We start from the raw sequence: 18,978 nt of genomic DNA on the forward strand, positions 1-18,978 counted from the left end.
CCAGAGATGTGTTATAATTGGCTGTGCTGGGCAGGAAGCTTGTGTGGAGCTCTTGTAATTCTCTGTGGTTCCTGACACCTGGACAGTTCGATTACTGTCCAGATTCACCACCTTGAAGTCTTTTCCACAAAGAAATGAATGATGACCATGCCACAAATATCTTGCAGTGAAACTACTATTAATGGAGATTCCTATTGATATCTGCTTGCATCACCTCTTTTCTCTTTCTCTTGCTGTGCAGCTGCACACTCTGCAGAGTCTTATCAAGGATGAACAGTCCCCAGTGGCTTTTTAAAAATATTTTTTGATAATGCTGAGGACATTGCACACAAAAAAGAAAAGGGACACCAATTTCTTTTGACCAGTATGGGTTAGACTTCAAATTGTTTAATGAAATTGGCCTGGGAAAAAGCTAGTCCCAAGGGTAAGAATGTACATATGGAAATAAAATCATAGTGAATTGATGGATATATTTTTTTGGTTGTGTTTTCTGAATAGACAGACAGCATCTGTGTTTTGCCAAAATACATTTATTGTTGTCTTTAATGACTGTATATACTGATAGGGTATAGATACAGCAAAGAACTCTTGTGTTAATTAATATCATATTATTTAAACAACTTTTGTGTGGACTTCTTCCTCTACCCTTCCAGAGGAACTGTTTGAGGAGCCAGTCTGCATTGTTATTCGTTAATAAAAATATCTTTGAGAATATGAAATAAATATGTACATTTCAGCTTGAATGAGCTTTTAATACTTAAAAGTCTGAGAGAGTTGCAAAGTTTGAACTTGTAACTATATTTACTTTCTAGTAAATAATTTGCTGTTGAAATGTTGTGATGTGAAATATGTTACGTTAATAAAAGTGAACGAAGATGGCTGCTTCTTTACTTACCATGTTCTGGAATTTGTAAAAGGAGTAAACTCATCTGAAAGCCAAATACCAGCATTTTCTTTAGTCTGGTATAATGACACAGCATTTCATTACTTAATGTTTAATACTGAATTATTAATGTTATTTAAAATTCAGAAGTGTATTCCATGTGCATCTGGTCTGAAAGCAAAAGTTAAAAAGCAGGATTAACAGTATATGATTGCCTCCACAGAACAGTATTTCAAGGGAAAGTCAATAAAACAGTCACAAAATTTTAACGTGTTCTTATTTTGCATTAAATTAATTCCCTGCAGTGTAATATAGACCAGAAAGGACAAAAGCATCACTATTCTTAGTAGTGCAAAGCATGTGTCTTTTATGTGCCTCTTTATTTAACTGATGTTAATGACAGTTATTTTTAAAATGGTGAATTTAGAGTCATAGTGGGTTAAGGACAAGTCGAGTGAAGAAAAAGTTAAATACAACCAAACAACTGCCATGCATAACAATAAGACTGTTTAATGCCTGAATAATTTTATTATTGAAGAAATAGGAAAAGTATAATCCAAATAAATGAGGCAAAAAAAGACTTTTTACAAAAATAATTGTTAGGACTGAGGCAGGGTCCGTATCAGTTACTCAGATGGGTCACTGCAGGCTATAATGAAGTTCTTCAGTCATATGTTAAAGTGACCATCAGTTTACTTGTGTATTGTCAGAGATTTTATGTTTAGCCTATGGTTTTATATTAGGGACATAATAGTCCAATTACTGTGTCATATACCAAAACTGTATTTTGCTAGCTATAAGAACTATTAATTAATGTATTTGAGAATTTATTTTCTTAGTTATGGAAAATCAACAAAACATACATTTATTGTAGCTGAAGACAGATTCTTATCATAGTAGCAGTCAAATAATGGTAACTGAATAGAAGCATAGAAGGGTATTTAAAATAGAGAGACTTTATAATCAGCTTGATATATGTGCAAGCAGGCTGAGTGGATTTTGTGTATTGCACATTAAGTTGATCTGGTTACATAAAGAATTGATCTTTACGCGTTGAAAAACAAAGATAGTGTGCTTGCATTTCGTTGTACTGTGCTTGCAGCACCTGTGCTTTCTAACAGTGGATGTACTTGTGTCCTGTCTCGTGAGACCAGAAACTACTCCATGGTGGTATGACTAAAGGGTGTGCTCTTGCTCCTCCCGTCTGGCTGCTGACTGCATTTTACTAAGACAAAGTGTCCACTGTCACTTCAGGTCCTCATGGTGCACTCTGAATTGCAGCCCGCTGATGCTGGGATGTGCAGGTACAACTCCACATTGTTTATCTCTTTGCATTTTAAGTCCGTTTCTTGTTGAATTGTCATTTCTTGATATGGGAGCTGGACTACATCAGTACCTGCCAGGAATGGCTCCATTGTATATGGGGGGCTATGTTAGCAGTTACAAGGGGTGCAGCTGTCCCTAATGAGTGATGGGCAGAGGTAGTGCCTCATGCATTTTCACTGTGGCAGGAGAGATCAGAAATGTTGATTGTGACACTGGCAAATGGTTGTTACACCTGAAGTAGTCATGGGTGTGGATGTGTGTGGCCTACATATATCTAATGAACTGATAACCTCCTGTTTCTCAACTTTTGATTTGATCTTTGAAAATATTTTGTTATTCAGGGTACTCAGAAATAAACTGTTATTGTGGAACAGGCCCTGGGATGCCTGTATGCTGACATATCAGCTATTTGTTGATATGCAAATTTATCTCAGTTCCACGTTGTGCAGAGTTCATTGCTGCTGTTCAGTGATTTCACTAAGGAATCCTTTGCCTTTAGCTGCAGGAAAAGCAGAAAAACTAGTGGAGGTATTCAGCTTGGTTTGAATTATTCAGCATGACAGGTCAAATGAAGAAGGTGGTAGATTGTCTTCATTTTACAATACAAATTAAGATTTTTGCTTTTCTCTATTGCTTCAGGCTCATGCATATTGTGTAGTTTAAAATGTTATGGGACCTTGACAGTGAGCTCTGTAATACAAGGGAGATAAATATTAGTGTCAAATAGACATTTTTAGGTATAGCAAACAATAAAAAATTTAGTATTTCAGCAGATACTTTTTCTGATATTTGCAATGACAATATTTTTACACCATTTCTAACAATAAGTAGCAAAACAAGGTTTGTTTTCCTTGGTTGTCTTAATCCCTTTGAAAATAACCAAAAGAACCATTATTCACTATGAATGAGGTTATCTCTCAACCAGGGTTTTGCTGCAGTTCCTAACATGTTGAAGGTTGCTTATCCTATGTTGGATGCAATCTATCATCCAAACAACTTTTAATGCATACAATTTTGGTGGTCTACTGCACAGGCTTTAATCTTCATCCAGCTCTTCCTAGCAGCCTCTGGAACCAACTTCTTTGCCTTCTTCAGTGTTAAAGATTATAAAATCACAAAATCACAAATGCCCTTAATGTTCCAGCCCTTTAACTACTGATTCTTTTTCTGAACTCTCCAAATTCTTTCCTAAATTGTGGACACAAAAATAGATAATCGTATTCTAGGAACGATCAACCTAGTACTGAATATTAAGGTGCTACTTATATGTCTATTGATGTTGTCAATGCCTTCATTGGCATTCTAAATCCTAAAAATTCTATTTTAATTCTAAATTCTAATTCTAAAAATTTCATTAGCCTTTCTGGCCAGGTTTTTGTACATTATTAAGTGATTAGACACTATGATCTAAAGAATTTTGTGTATTATACTCTTAGCATGACTGGTAAGCATATTTAGTAGACATTTGCAACAGTGAACAAAGGTCTCTTGGTCTTCTGTGCGTGTGTGTATTTAGGAGAAGAACAAGGCACCTAAATGCTTGTGAACAGTGAGAAGTGAGCAGAGTGACTTATGTCTAGGATTCATGTACCCAGAGTTGTATTGCTATTAGGTTTTATAGACAAGAAAGGAAAAAATATTATACTCTCTAAAGGGTCTTGAAGGGAGGCACACCTTTCTACTACCCATTTAATATTATTCAGGCATTTCTCATTTCGATATCTGAAGGGAATTTTAAAATGCATTGATTTTTCTCATGCCATGATATGCCATGATTTGATGTCTCTTTTGCTTCCTATTTCTTATGGACTCTGTAAGATTACTGGTAATGGCTAGATTCTAAAATAATTTTTAAAAAGCATTGAATATGGGAGGAAAAAAAATCATACAAGCACATAATTCAGATATGTGGGGGTGTTTTGTTGATTTTTTTTTTTTTTTTTTTTTTTTAATGTCCCTTGGGGTCTTAGCCTAGTAAGGTTTCTCTAACAACTAGTGCTGCAACCTGACAAACAGCAGAAACAAAATGAAAATATATATACCAGTGAGTTTACAGCTTAGCTTGTAAGCTAAAATGGAGGAGGAGGGGAGTAAAACTCTGGTTTAGGAACAGATACTTTAAGTACATGAATATTTCAAAGGTGGGGGGAAGGGACAGAATTTTCCCTGTTCACCTGTAGACTGCTATGCAATTACATTAGTTTCTATTATTTCAGTAGTGAAAATGACACACATTTCAGGGATCATTGGGGGGTAGTTTGTTTTTCATGAAAAGTAAGTACAGCTGCCAGCAATATCTTTTTATGTCAGAAGTATGTAATGTTTAAAGAAAAATGAAAATCTGGAATATACAGGGAAAATTTAACACGTAAAAATTACAGCTAAGAAAATGGTTAGGAAAACGAGTTGGCCACATGCGATCCTCTTCCAATTCATTGTACCGATTACAAATAGGCTGTTAGAATTAAGAAAGGTAAGTAATCTCTTACCATGATATAATCGTTGAAGAGTCCGGTGCCTAAGACGTAGTTAGAATGATTTTGACATCAGGAAAATCATTAGTAAGTCTGGGTACTAGCACAGTGTATGCTGTCTAAGACTGCTCTCTTCTTTATCACTACCAAATCTAGAGCTGAGCAATGGAAGTGTTATGGAAGATAAATTTATTTGAAGGGAAAAAAACCAAAACCAACTTCTGTGTAACAGCTGGTTTTAGACCCTCAAAAATATCCATAAGCGAAAAGTGCTGCTATTTCAATTCCATTCTGTATATTCTGAATTTTAGATTTGGCTACTAAATCAAAATCCTAATTTTTCTGCTGAGAGCTATAAAACTTGGACTTAATTTTAGCTACCACAATACTTTGGCTTGTTCAAATAGCTGCTTAATTCTGCTCTACTGTTCAATGTTAATGGTGGTGTTCATATTATTATGCCTCTTAATTTCAAGGTTTTATGAAAGATGGTTCAAGATTTCTGAAAAATTCTTCTAAGTTTTTAAACTTTAATAGTAGGTTACAGCTATGTCTGAATAATTTTGTTATGAAAACCGTAATAAGACAGTGTTTCCAGAATGCTGAGAAGACCTGCATGCAAATATTGGGGAGAGAGAAGGGGTATGATCTGAAGCAACTTTTACTCAGTATCGTTCTATTTTGGTACTAGCAAGTATGCAGGTTGTCATTTGCTTCCTTGAATGCTGGAGTCTCCTGTCATGGATGTGTCAGTCCACATTGCATCTAACAGCTCTAGTGGAAAAATGGTGCAATAATGGCTGTACAATAAATAGTTTTAGGAAACTGCTCTGAAACAATATGTTTGTGTATGAAATTTGGACTGCTAGTGATTTTATTAAAAGCAACTGTATTTTTGAAGTGATGCTGTTTTTTTGTAATTGGTATTAATACTGGGTATCATGACGTGACCTTTCCCTGTTGTAAGCAGGCTTAATTTCTTCATTTTTCTTTGTTTCCCTGTTCCACATTACATAGTTAAACATGCATAATGAGAAAACAGTTTGAAGCCTTGGGTTCTTCGTGCCTTTTCTGGATAGCTCTCTTCATTAATGTGAATTGAGTGGCACTGTAAAAGAGAAGCAGGCTCAGTGTTGTTTTTTTCTTTAATTTGGATGTCCTTGAGATGTATTACAGTCAAAATGTTTCATCCCCAAATAAAAGTTTATTCTCTTGAAACTAATAACAGGATTCCTACTGATGGCTAGAGTCTTTTCATAGGAAATGAGAGAGGAACAAGTAAGTGTATTAGCAGATCATAGGAAGATTGAGAGAGACAAATTTATTATCTATTCATCAGGGTATTTCACAAAGAAAGAGGTACAATTGTACAAAGAATTGGTGAGAATTTGTCTTGGGATACTGTGCCTGTCTCTGGTTGCTCAAGATCAAGCAATGTAAATTCAAAGAAGATGGAGTGTAAAGTGCTATTCCTTTGAGGTCAAGAGGGAATATACAGCGGGGAGGATGGAGGAATGGAAAGTGTCAGAGGGAGGAAGACTTAGGGCGTTGATACATCACTGAAGTGTGAATTCTGTTGTGCCTCTTAATGAAAATTAAAAGTGGGAACCTGATGTAAAAAATACTGTTATATGAGATCCACACAGTGCACATGTGATTTGAATATTATAACTATGGAAATGGCTTTCCTAGATGTAAAAACTTGAGCCAGAATTCATTATTATTATTACTATTCACAAGAAATTTTCTGCTCATGAACCTGTGATTTCAGCTTTTGCAGATGTTTTTATACTGTTAGATATTTGCATGATACTTTGAATAAGTAGCCTTTAACATATTCATTTGATCATGAGCTGTTTGATTTGCTCACTTGCTATTAATTATTTTACAGTATGCAATTGGTTACTTGCGCTTGTTTTGCCTGGGCTAGAGTTAATTTTCTTCACAGCAGCTCTTATGGGGCTGTGTTTTGGATTTGTGCTGGAAACAGTGTTGGTAACACAGGGCTGTTTTCCTCACTGCCGAGCAGGGCTCACACAGAGCCAGCCAAGGCCTTTTCTGCCTCTCACCCCACCCCACCAGCGAGGGGCTGGGGGGCACAAGGAGCTGGGAGGGGACACAGCCGGGACAGCCGACCCCAACTGACCCCAGGGACATCCCACACCGTACGGCATCGTGCTCAGCGGAGGGAGCTGGGGGGAGGAGGAGCGAGGGGGGGACGTTCGCAGCGATGGTGTTTGTCTTCCCAAGTCACCGTTACGTGTGAGGGAGCCCGGCTGTCCTGGGCATGGCTGAGCCCCTGCCTGCCCCTGGGGAGTGGGGGATGAATTCCTTGTTTTGCTTTGCTTGTGTGCATGGCTTTTGCTCTGGCTGTTAAATGGTCTTTATCTGGACTCCCAGATTTTCTCAGTTTTTTACTCTTCCAATTCTCTCCCCCATCCCACTGCAGGGGAGTGAACGACTGGCTCTGTGGGGCTGAGTTGCCGTCTGGGGTTAAACCATGACATTACTTAAGTACTATGCTATGGCTTTTTACTTGATTGAGAACTTAGAGATGGTTTTGAATAGCATCAAGCATAGTCAATAATATCTAATGAAAATTAATATCTTCACTGAATATTTGAGTATAGTCAATAATCAGTATTTATATATATAGCTAGGTGTTTTGGACAATATTCATGTGTTTTATATAAAGAATATTTTTTTTTTCATCATTAATACAAGTAGAATCTTTTTTTGAGCTTTTTTAATACATAAATGTTCTCCATCTGGGCTGATCAAAATAAATTTTGAAGCTCTCGAACAATTTCAAAGAGAGATCCAGGTCTCAGAGTTAAGTTTCTGTAAATTCTGTGACAATTAGTGGCCTGCAAGTGGAAGGATGCTATAACTAAATACCGCTGGATACCAGTAAAGGAACTACAGTTGGAATTGAGATCTTCATCTGTTCTGAGACACAGAAACTACCTCTCCTAAAAGGTTACTGCTGAAATGTGCAGCTCTCAACAAAGCTTGATCCATGAGACTGTTTTAGCTTTTCAGATGGGTATGAAATTTTGGAGGGAACTAGAGGAGCTATAGATATAATGAGCAGAGGCAGTATGGCTGCAAGGGGGTCAGATATAAATAACCATTAAAAATTAGAACATGCATTTTCAGTAAGGGTTGGAGTTCATTTGTTCTGCTTAAGTATGGTTTTGGAACTCCTACATGCCAGGTAGCATAAAAACATGTACCGAGGATTTAATCCCTGCCCGTAGGAGTTTATATTTTTAATGTGGGAATAGAAACACAGCATATAGATACACTGAGTATGTGAGAGAAGCAATTAGAAAGCTACAATTAATGCAGTAAGCAATTTAAATGCAAAGCATAAGTGGATGTGAACAGAGTAGAATTGTAAACAAGGTCAGGCTACAAAACAATGCAAATTTATTAATTCCCAGAGGAAGCGAAGAAAATTTGCTATTCCCCCATATCTATTATTTCAGTGAAATTATTTCTGTCTAGAATTGAATCAGATTAACAGTGCTGTGTTTCTTAACAGGAGGTTATGTATCAGAGTACACTAAATGTGCCTGTGGAGAAGAATTACTCCATTATATTTAAATATAACATCATCCAGATATCTGTGTAGGTATATAAAGATACCAGCCTTCTTTCTTATTATCCAGTGTTAGGGCATCTGCTCATACTTTCCTATACTTATTTTGCATTGTAGTATTGTCTTTTACAGATTTTCTTCCATTCTCAATTGCTTTTATAAGCATTTCCAAAAACCAACAACATCTGCCTGAGAGATGCCTCTGCTAAACTGAGCAGAACTGATTTCCTGTAGGAATTTGGGAAGGACAAGGATAGTTTGTATGGATTTTTTTTTTTTTTTTTTGGTAATGACTTTCACATATAACATGGTTTAGTTTTAATGTAATGCCTAGACAGCCCAAAGTCTGTGGGAGGCATTGTGCAAAGGTATATACAGACAAGAAGGAGTAGAAATAAGGAGAAATAAAATAAGTACTGCAGAATTGGACACTAAGACAAAAATAGAGTAGAATTCCGATATCCCTATCTCCTACCCAGAGCTATGCTAAAGGTATCTGGATGTTATGTCCTGTGGAGGGTAATGATTGTTTAAAAACAAAGATATTTAAATGATCTTAATGATTATTAATTGTATGGGGCTTTTTCCTATAAATATATTTAAATTTGCTTTCCTTTAGCCATAGTCTTTTCATGGGCTTCCTAGTAAATAGTTTCAAAGAAAATGAAACTCCCCTTTTTTTTGATTCAGGGGAGAATATACATTTTCCAAATTCCACGTATTTTAACTGTAATTATACCTGCAAATTATTTATCTGGTTGACAGAGGAATGAAATAAAGCTATTGTGGTACTGTGACTCTTTAAGTGCAGTCCAGATCAGTTTTGTTAAGAGCATTTTGCTGAGATTTTTTTCTAACCTCTTTGCTGTTTTCTGACTATGAAATATGGCAGCATTTGTTTTTTCACAGAGTACTTCAGGCTCATCTAGCATGCTGTAGGCCTGTGCTGCACTAGCTATCAGTTTGTGTAAACCCACCATGGTTCAAGATCTGCCTGTCAGAAGATATTGTAAAAGAGTATATAAATAGCTACCTCTATATACTTAAAAAAAAAAAAAAAAAAAAAAAGAAGTGTGGAGGGGAGACTTCTCCCTACCTCTATATACTTAAAAAAAAAAAAAAAAAAAAAAAGAAGCGTGGAGGGGAGACTTCTCCCTATATTAATGACATTGAAATCAATGGTGAGTGCCTCTCATCAGAAGCCAGAAGTATTGTGAGACTGTATATTAAGCATCCTGAGTTTGGGATGAATCTCCAGCTGCATGTAAATGCACCGTAGTAGAATTACAGAATAAGTGGAAATAGTGCTGAATACAAGATAAGAATAAACCAATTCAAGTATACTTCCCCTTCTGGAGGAAAGCAAAGATTTCCTTGCCAGCTAAAGAGAGGGTGGAAGCTTATTACAGTTGGTTACTCTGGCATATGCACAGTAGCAGTGGAGGTATCTCATGACAGTATTGACCATGGCTGCTCATTTTCACTTGTGCTGATTTACATGCTTTGCATTTAGAGTGGTCTGTCAAACTGACACTAACTGAAACTTAAATGGATGACTTGGAGTGTATATGAGAACTTGATTTGTATCAAAGATATTGATCTAAGCTTTTTCGATCAGAGAACTGTTTAGTGATATCTTCTTGATACATCTACTGAAGTTAATAAATTCAGGAGCTGAAGCACTGTAGCAACAATTAGAGTCTTAGGCTCTCAACTGCAGAATTTATCAAGTAAATCCACTATACTCATTCTTCCAAATTAACCTAATAACATCAGACTTGCCATGCATATTCCTTTCTGTTCAAAAGGAAAAGTATAATGTAAGGTGCTACTTGTTCTACAGAAAAGTAGTAATGGGAAATTGATGCTAGTGGTTACTGTGGTAGTTGCAACTTCTCTGCTCCCATGGTGTTAAAATTGAGCTCTAAGCAAAGTAGGAGCTGGAGAACAAGAGAAGCCAGAAGTGAACAGTACAGTTCTATACTTTAAAGGAATAGGGCCTTTTCTTGTTGTTTGGGTGTTGATGGATTGCTAGCCAAAAATGCAGCACAATTTCGCAGACTAATCTCGTGGTTCCATGCATCGTTGTGGTCAATACTGTCACCTCAGTCTCCTCAAAGTTGTTTCACAGGGGAAATAAATATCCTGTTGAAAACGAACAGACATACAGCTGTCTGAGTTAGTTTTGTTATCAAATCCCTTTTTCAGTGCAGTTTGTCATCAACTAATGCTGTGGGGTTTGGAATATTCTTAGGGAACTAAGCAAAAACCCAAGTTTTGCTGCGTGGGCCAAGTTCAGTGTATTTTAACTCCTGTCCTCTAGGCAATAATGTTTTAAATGATTGTTATGAAAAGTATCAATGGTCTGGATTGAAATTATAGTTCAAGAACTTTGTTACTGGTGCAGACATGCATAAATGTGTCAGCTGAGGGATAATGATCCCACTGTTCATGGGAGCTAGTGGCAGAGCAAGCATTTGTTCTTGTGTCAGAAACCTTAAACTCAGAGAAGTGTTCGTTTGTTATGGTAAATTTCTAGTAATTAGTTTGATTCATTCTTGGGCTTCTCTAAGCCTGCTTCTCTGATGCATTAATTTGCAGGGGGAAATAGCTTTGCAATGAGTGAGATGCAGAAATGTGATTTGATTAAAATAAGGAATCATTTGTTGAATATTGTTGTCAGCAGCTGATCATTGATCTGTATAGCTTTTAGACAGGGTGCAAGTACAATGAGTAAACTGTATTTCTAGCCTTTGTTTTGTTCTTAACTTATTTAAAGCAACAGAAAAGAAACTGGGAGATAGAAGGAAATTTGCCCAGTGATTATGTGAAAGAAATCAACTAATTCAGAATAGATCCAAGGTGTTCGTCTGCTGCAGGGTGTTATTATAACCCTCTTTTCTATTTGGGTGTATGTTTCTGTTACAAAAGCTACCCTTGTGGCTGTGCTGAAATATGAGCTATAAGCTATTTGTTAAAAAACTTTAAATGTATGAATTGCTGTAGAAGTATAGGATGGTTGTCTGCTACAAGATAGTTGATAGTGAACTGATAGACATTGCTGCTGTTCATTGTATGATGGGAGTTTTTGTGCCATTGAAGACTACAGTTTCCTGCATGTAAGCTGTTGATCAGCTAGTTCTGTGCTGATTGTTAGAAATTTTTTTTTTTAAATATTTTGTTGGACTCTATAACCATGTTAAACATATACAAATACATTTTGGAATCAAGGCAAGAAGTGTTCTGAATTAACCTTGGCCTCGCAGTTCTTGTCATTCATCCTTTCCTATTTGACTTTTTCATGAAGCCAGAAGTGTTGAAACTACCTTTCATTGTAGGGCAGCTTATGTAGAAAACTTCATAAACTCGGTTGAACTGATCAGGAAAGTAACTGCAACTCATGCCTGAATGTTTTCTCTCTGGTTTATCAATTTTTCAAATGTCTTTTTCCTCCAATTTATTTTTTTCCACTGACTGAGAAAATATCTGAGAAACATTCATGTGTTCTGAAACTAAGGATTTGTTTTCTGTTGTGTAAGTCCAGTATAAGTGTCTTAATACACTATTGTAGAGGTTCAGTGAGAAAATGAAAAGGATATACACATAGCTTTCCTGCATTTAGAAGCACTAGCTTTTTAAGAAGTTCTGAACCTTGGCAATTTTTTTAAAAAAAAGCTGTAAATAGTAGGTGGGTTTTATACAAAATGTACTAAATGAGAGTTGGAGTCTACCAGTTGTAGAATAAAATATGTAATAAGGAGCTATGGATATATCTGGCTTGAAAATAACTCTGTCAACTTGCTATGCATTTTTCAACACTTCACAGAAAGTCATGCAATTCCCTATTGGTAATGACAGGGAATATTGCAATTAGCTGATGCTTTAATGTTATGAAAGTAAATATTCACATGTATCTCTGGTTTAAAAGAAAATAATTCCATTGCTTTACTTTCAAGTATTGGTGATTTTCTCCATTAACAGTAGACTCTGCCCATGCTTAGATTTTTCCAGTTATTATTTGGCATATTCACATAATAGCTCAGTCACTGTAGTGCTCTGTTTTATGATTTCTGGTTGATAAGACCTTGAGTAAAGCATGTTTTTATGTGTTTTGAGTGTAGTGCAATTTCCTTGTGTGTGTCTGTAAATGCCCACTTCGACATTAATGCATAGTTAAAATCCGTTTTCAAAGGGAGATTTAAGCCTTTTGGAAAAGTTTTAAATCAGAGGTATAGAACCATATTTTAGTAGACTTCTAGTACATCATATTTTGGAATTATTGTTTATCATTGTATTGTGGTGTTCATGACATATTGTGAATTTTAACACAATTTTTAATGTGAATGCAGTGAGTTTTGTAAGGATTTTTTTCTTCACTGTATAATAGGGATCTGTTTTGTTGGTGGTTTGATTAAAAAACGAAACAAAAACCACAACACACAAAACCAAAAAGGGGGGAGCAGTTGGACTACTTTGAGAGCTTATTCCATTTCCTAAAATCTTGTGTTTACAGTCTTGTATACTTTCTTATATTTAGTTAATAATATAAACGATGTGAAAGCAGCTTTTAGTTATCTTCTGTGTTCCCTAGTGTGAAGTGCCGAAGGACAAGATAAGGGCATGAGGTGAAAAGCCCAAGATTGTAATGGGATGGATCAGACGTGGAATGGCAATTTTCTGGAGTGTAAAGTAAACATTAAGTAAATGAGAAGGATAATCTTAGCAGTCACTGGGAAGGGAGGAGCTCTTCAGAGGAGTATTAAATGACTTGGGAATTAATTAATTTGTGGTGTACCACTAACTCCTAAACCAAATACCTCTATCCTCCAAAACAATAGGATTTGGTATTCGATTTTTTTCCTTTTCTATAAGAATGCAAATTTTAAAATGCCTTTAAGATGTAAATTTAATTAATTACCAAGTGACTGAAGCAAATTCTAGCACTGTGCAAAATTAGTGCTTTACTTTGAAAATCACAGAATCATAGAATGGTTTGGGTAGGAAAGGACCTTAAAGATTACTTAGTTCCAACTCCCTGCCCCGTGGGTGCATGGACGTACAGTGGTAGACGCAGCATTTTTCTATCATTTTTCATGCCCTTGATAAACTGGTGCTCTTCCAACATCCAGAAAGCTATACTTATGGTTTTATGTCCTAGAGACTTTAAAAAGCCCTTAATTTATGAACTGACATAAGGAAATTTTTCTTAGAAGGCAATAAGTTCTGAGAAACTAACATACGCTTTTAGGCATGATTCAGATTTCACATTGCTGCCACATCTGTGCTTGAGTGTTGTAACTTAACACACAAAATAATTATATTTGTGACAGACACTCTGCAGATCTTTCTCTTCATATTTTTCTGTTGGACTGCTTGAGTGATGGTCCTGGTTGCTTGATGGTAAAAACATAGTGAATGTGTATACACTTTTGAGTTATTGTTATTAAAAAAAATCATAAATAAATTTTATTCTAACAGTACTACACACAAGGTAGATTTCTAGTCTAAATATACTGGGAGTATTTTTGTTACTTTTAATGCTCCAAATGCTACAAAATCTTTCTGAAAGATCAAATTGCTAATCTGTATGCAGGCTATAGAAATACTTTAGCCTAGCTGTTAAAAATCTGCCAATTTATTATTTAATACTGATCTTACTGCTTGTAACAAGAAATTGAACCAAAAAAAGGAGATTGAGAACACTTAAGGGCAAAGTATTTTTAGAAGGAGGGGGACTAAAATGCAGTGCTCTTTTCTTGTATTTTTTTACACAGCTTTTATGTTTTAACTGCACCCTGGAAAGAACTATGATGTGCATCAGGTAAAGATCAAATTTTAATCCAATGAAGCCACTCATTTAGGCAATATCCACTTACCTGTGCTTAAGGGATATGTACTGTACATGCAGATTTCTCCTTGATTAGCAAAAAATCCCACACTGATAAACCAAGAAGTTCTTTGTGGGGTAGTATTTTTGTTTGGTTGTTTTTTCCCTTCTTTAATTAACTGCATTTATTTTTGTAGGCATGGAGAAATATAGCTCTGGTACATGATCTCTACAGCAAACAGCTATTCACTTGAAGTGTGCACTGGGAACAGATTTAAGCAACAAGGATTTTTTTGAAGAAGCTGGACACAGAAGACAGAACGGGAGCCTCCCAGGGTACTCCAAGACTGAAGTCCACATGTGAGTCCTTTTGAATATTTTCAAAAACTCAAATGCATTAGTTATAATCTACACTGATAAGGAATGGCAGGGAGAAAAGTGAGGTCTCTACCGGGTCACCATTTTTTTGCAAAATCTTGGCAGTTATGATGGGGAGTGAGATGGAAATGGCAAAATTCAGTCAGGTTTCCTGGAAGTCCAGGCACCATGATCCACAGCCTCAGTATAACTGTTACCCATACTGTGTTAGAGATTTGTGTACTGAAGTTAATATAATAGCTTCTGGGAAAGCTTTTACAGTCAGTCTCAAGGCAGGAGCCCTGAGTCTTCAGGTACTTGCAACCCTTGTTGGTCTGAGGAAAAGTGGATTGCAAAGTTTTATTTGAGCTGAGACCTTCAGCAAGGATATTCGTTTTCTTCATCTGTATTGTACTTTTTGCTCCAGGTAGGATGTAATTTCTTTTTTTTTTTTTTTTTTTAATTTTTGAAAGCTCTACTTTAAATACTCTTCTAAATACTGCTGCAAAATGAGGACAGCACAATTTCAGCAATGATGACTGTAATATGGGAAAACAAATAGGTGAAAAGCTGAAACTGCAAAGTGTTAAAGTGAAGAAAAATAGCTCTCATGGCAAGGAGTTCTTAGAAGAAAAACATTCTTTTCCAAATAGTTATCTCTGGCTCATTGCAGATAACCTTTCCTTTGACAATCTGGAAAGGATCTTTATACCCCACAGGAAGCATTGTATTTTGAAAGCTTTTCTGAGCTTAGAGGATGCTGAGATGCTGTCAATACACAAGTAACTATATTGTGTTTATTTACATTGAAATTGAGGGGGAGGGCAGCAAGGCTTTGCCAAGGGCTTTGAGGAGAAGCATGTAGGACCAAGGAAACTCATTCTCAGTGATGTGAAAAGAGTGTGTGCACTTTAGTGACATCACCTAAGGAAGCAGTGATGACTTGGTTTTAATTTTCTAGCATTCATATGGATAAAGCTCATTACCTTGCCTGTAGTATTAGCATTTTTAAAAAGCTGGAAATCTCACCACCTGTCAATTAATTTATCTGCTATTGATTTATATGTGTGGCACATTGGAGCTACAGGCTTCATTTGCTTATGCTGTCACCATGAAATCAATGGTGGAAAAAATGAGCACTCTTATAAAAAAATCTTTTGGGTTTATAGGTCCTAGTAATAAATAATTTTGTTGGATTGATAACTGATTATTACGATGAGCGTAGGTTCACTTACCAGCTCTCATTCCTTGGCAAAGGCTCTGATTATATAATTCTGTCCACTGTATCATTGGAACATTTGAATTGCAAATTGGCTTGTGTTCAAAATCTATCTCGTTCAACACCCTACTTTTCTGGGACTTTATCTTCTGATTAGATCTCTTCTAGTTATCTGGAAGCCCAAATATCATACCTTTTTGGTGCTAACTAGGGTAAGGGACCATAATAGAAGTTGGCAACTACCCAACTCTTCAGGCTGTAAAATGCTTGGTTTCAATCAACTGCTTTAGCAGTTGGTTTCCTTGTTTAATATTTTATGGAGATCTGTATCTATTTTGTTGAAACTTGAGAAGAAATGGTTGCTAAAGCTGTTTAAGCAATCAGAGGTGACTGGCTGTTTAGGGAATTGGAGGTCGCTGTGGCAAATATGAAAAAAAGATCAAAATTGGTATGTATTCATTACTTATACTCCATTCTCATTTAATTTAGAGGACTTTCTCCTTAAGTCTTAAGATCTACCACCCTGAATTCTGTTTAATAACAACTGCAGAGCTTATAAGTCAGAAAAGCTGATTAAGTTTTTACTGAGAAAGACTAAGTTTAGGGAGTTTAAAAAAGCTTGTAGCTTTTGCATTAACCATTGACACTACACATATAGCACAAATTTTGCTTGGGAAGTGCCATGACCCAGTTGGGGGGGAGTAAATAATGAAAATTATAGTGACTTTTTAGGCAGATAAAAGGCTAAAGCTGTTCTTTGGCAAACCTACAAAATGGCTGATCTGGATGCTGCACTTGGCTTTCTGCATATTCATATGATTGTGCTAAGTAAGTTAAGGAAGGAGGCAGCTGCTGCTATGTGCAGCTGTGATCTGAAATCACAAATCTGTTGCCTTACCATCACTTAAATAGTTTCCTTGCTCCTCAAGTTTGGCTCACAATTCAGTGGTTCCACCCAAGAAATAAGATGTGTTATAATCAAGGTAAAGACTTGAACTCTCCAGATGACTTACTAGTAAAAATGTGAAGATAGGACTGAGTTCTGGACTCACGAATACTCAAACCCAGTCTAGTCCTTGAGCAGGAAGAAGAAAGCTGGCTGCTTTTTAAAACAATTTGCATACTCTGCTTAGACATAAACTGGTAGCAGTCCTCTCCTTAGCATCTCTATTCCTTTCTAAATTGTGATGACTAGGTTGCATACTATTCTGTGGTAAAAGATCTTTGAGACACTACAGATGTCAATTTTTTTTTTTTTTTTAATCCTTATGAGACTGCCATGTACTAGTGATCCTTCATTTCAGCTCTTGAGATCTCACTGTATGGATTTCTTAAGCAAGTTAATTGAACTGTTTGCTTTTTGAGATTATTTGGATGGAAAAACATGTTCATTTGATGTGTATAGATGAATAAAGCAGTATGAATTACCCTGTGAATCCTAGTCATTTTATCCTAATAAAAATTAAAAACTAGATTTCAATAGGCATGACTTGGTTTAATAGATATTTAATTAGTTTAGGAAAACTGGTAAATTGGAAATAAACTGCTTTCCCCCCCCCCTTGTATCACTTGTGAGTAATTCACAAGCGTAAAGACTAACAGAGCGCTGATGCTGGTGCCAAATATGTTTGTCTCAGCCAAGCACAGCTCAAATTCATAATGAGAGCTTTCCAAGCTGCTCAATGTGTTCCTTTTCACATGCATTTGACGTTTTTTTGGCTTGACTTTGTTCTCGTGTAGAAGTATTCTGTGCAGTATTCTGTATAAATATTCAGGAGTCTTGCAGTGTTGGAAGAGTAAACCTCATGCTTGCAAGTTACAAGGAAAATTTTCATGCGTTCTGTTCTACAATAGAAACTCACATGTACAATACTATTCAGTTAAACATGCAAGTATTGTTCAAGGAATAGCCTAATATTTTTTTCCCCTCTTATCTCTATACCAGAAAACACATTTGTGAACATGTTCACACTCTACTTAAATGTTTTCTGGTTCTCCTTAATTTTGCTCTCCCCTGCATCCTTCTTTTTTTTTTTTTTTTTTTTTTTTTTTTTTTTTTTTTTAAAGAAGCCAGCTAACAAAGTTTATAAATTATTTTCTTAGGAAACTAATTTATTCCTTTAGTATCAGATTCTCCGATTCATGCAGGATCAGTACAAGGCATAGGCACAATCTGAGCTGTAAAATCTTGGCCTCTGAAGTTGGTGGGAATTTTGCCAGTGAACAATGGGATCAGGTTTTCAACCAAAGCATTTGAACTGATTTAAATCATACCTAGACCTTGTGGAGCTTCCCTGCACAAAGCTAAACTTCTTCTGGAGGACAGAATAATAAACAAATATGAATCCTGACATGCAGTAGTTTCTGGCAGATGAGACTGGAACCCAGCAGAACAGAATTCTAAAATATTATTTTAATCAATTTATTGAACTGATTTACATATAGAGATGCCACAGGGGGTAGGGGGTTTACAAATTTAGGTACATGTAAATTGGAAGAAATGTCTTCTTATCTTTTAACAAGAATTCTTTTTATGTTTTAAAAATATATCAACCTTGCCATAGCTATCATGCTTACTGCATGAGAGCTATCATTGAGTTTATGGCAGTGTTACTAGTATGTACCACACTTCTCTCAGCTCAACTTTAAAATTACTTTAATGTGGTTTGTACTTAAGGTAATTTCCTTTTATTTTTGTGTTTTAACATGGGGCTTTTTTTTTTTTTTTTTTAGAGTTAGAGAACTTTAATTGAACTTCAGTTTTTCACATTATCCCTAAATGAGTCTGAATGGTACCACGAACAGTATTAAAGATTTTCACCTCTGATCTGTCTTGCAGACAGATATTGACTAAATAGCATCTTCATGTACACAAAGCTATTTGATATAAATGCGTTTATTTAATAGGGTTGCAATGGATAGTATGTATCTTAGAATACAAATTTGAGATTGAGCTGTTGAGTATGAAGCTCAAGTTAAAAGATTTTATATATGTATGTAATAACTCACATATTCAAGAACTACCTAGTATGACCCTACTGTATTTTCTCTGTACCTGTTGTTACTTCCAAATAGTAATGATTCTTCAGTACTGGAGTCGAACCATCAGTGTGATCTTCCTGAATGCCATAATTTTCTGAGAATACAAAGACCAGTTCTAGATCATTATTTTAAACAGAGGTTAGATGTTCACTATAGGACATTATTTGAGATAAATTTTCTTATTATTGGGGATGCTGGTATGAATCTTGGACTTCCCAAACCATGCTTCTGTAGGCACGTAAAGTG

The 18,978-nt window shown here is 35.9% G+C and overlaps 1 long non-coding RNA gene across 1 annotated transcript in view; it reads left to right on the forward strand.

The window, feature by feature from the left end:
- Positions 1-2,131: 2,131 nt before the first annotated feature.
- LOC116963105 overlaps positions 2,132-18,978 on the forward strand; it is a 182,836-nt gene continuing 165,989 nt past the window's right edge. Inside the window, exons 1-2 of the long non-coding RNA XR_004407951.2 lie at positions 2,132-2,187; positions 14,312-14,474. This is a non-coding gene — a long non-coding RNA (uncharacterized LOC116963105). The remainder of the gene's footprint in view (positions 2,188-14,311; positions 14,475-18,978) is intronic.

This window comes from Tyto alba, unplaced genomic scaffold (genome assembly GCF_018691265.1).
Source record: "Tyto alba isolate M040663 unplaced genomic scaffold, T.alba_DEE_v4.0 Super-Scaffold_1000006, whole genome shotgun sequence".
NCBI classification, from domain to species: Eukaryota; Metazoa; Chordata; class Aves; order Strigiformes; family Tytonidae; genus Tyto; species Tyto alba.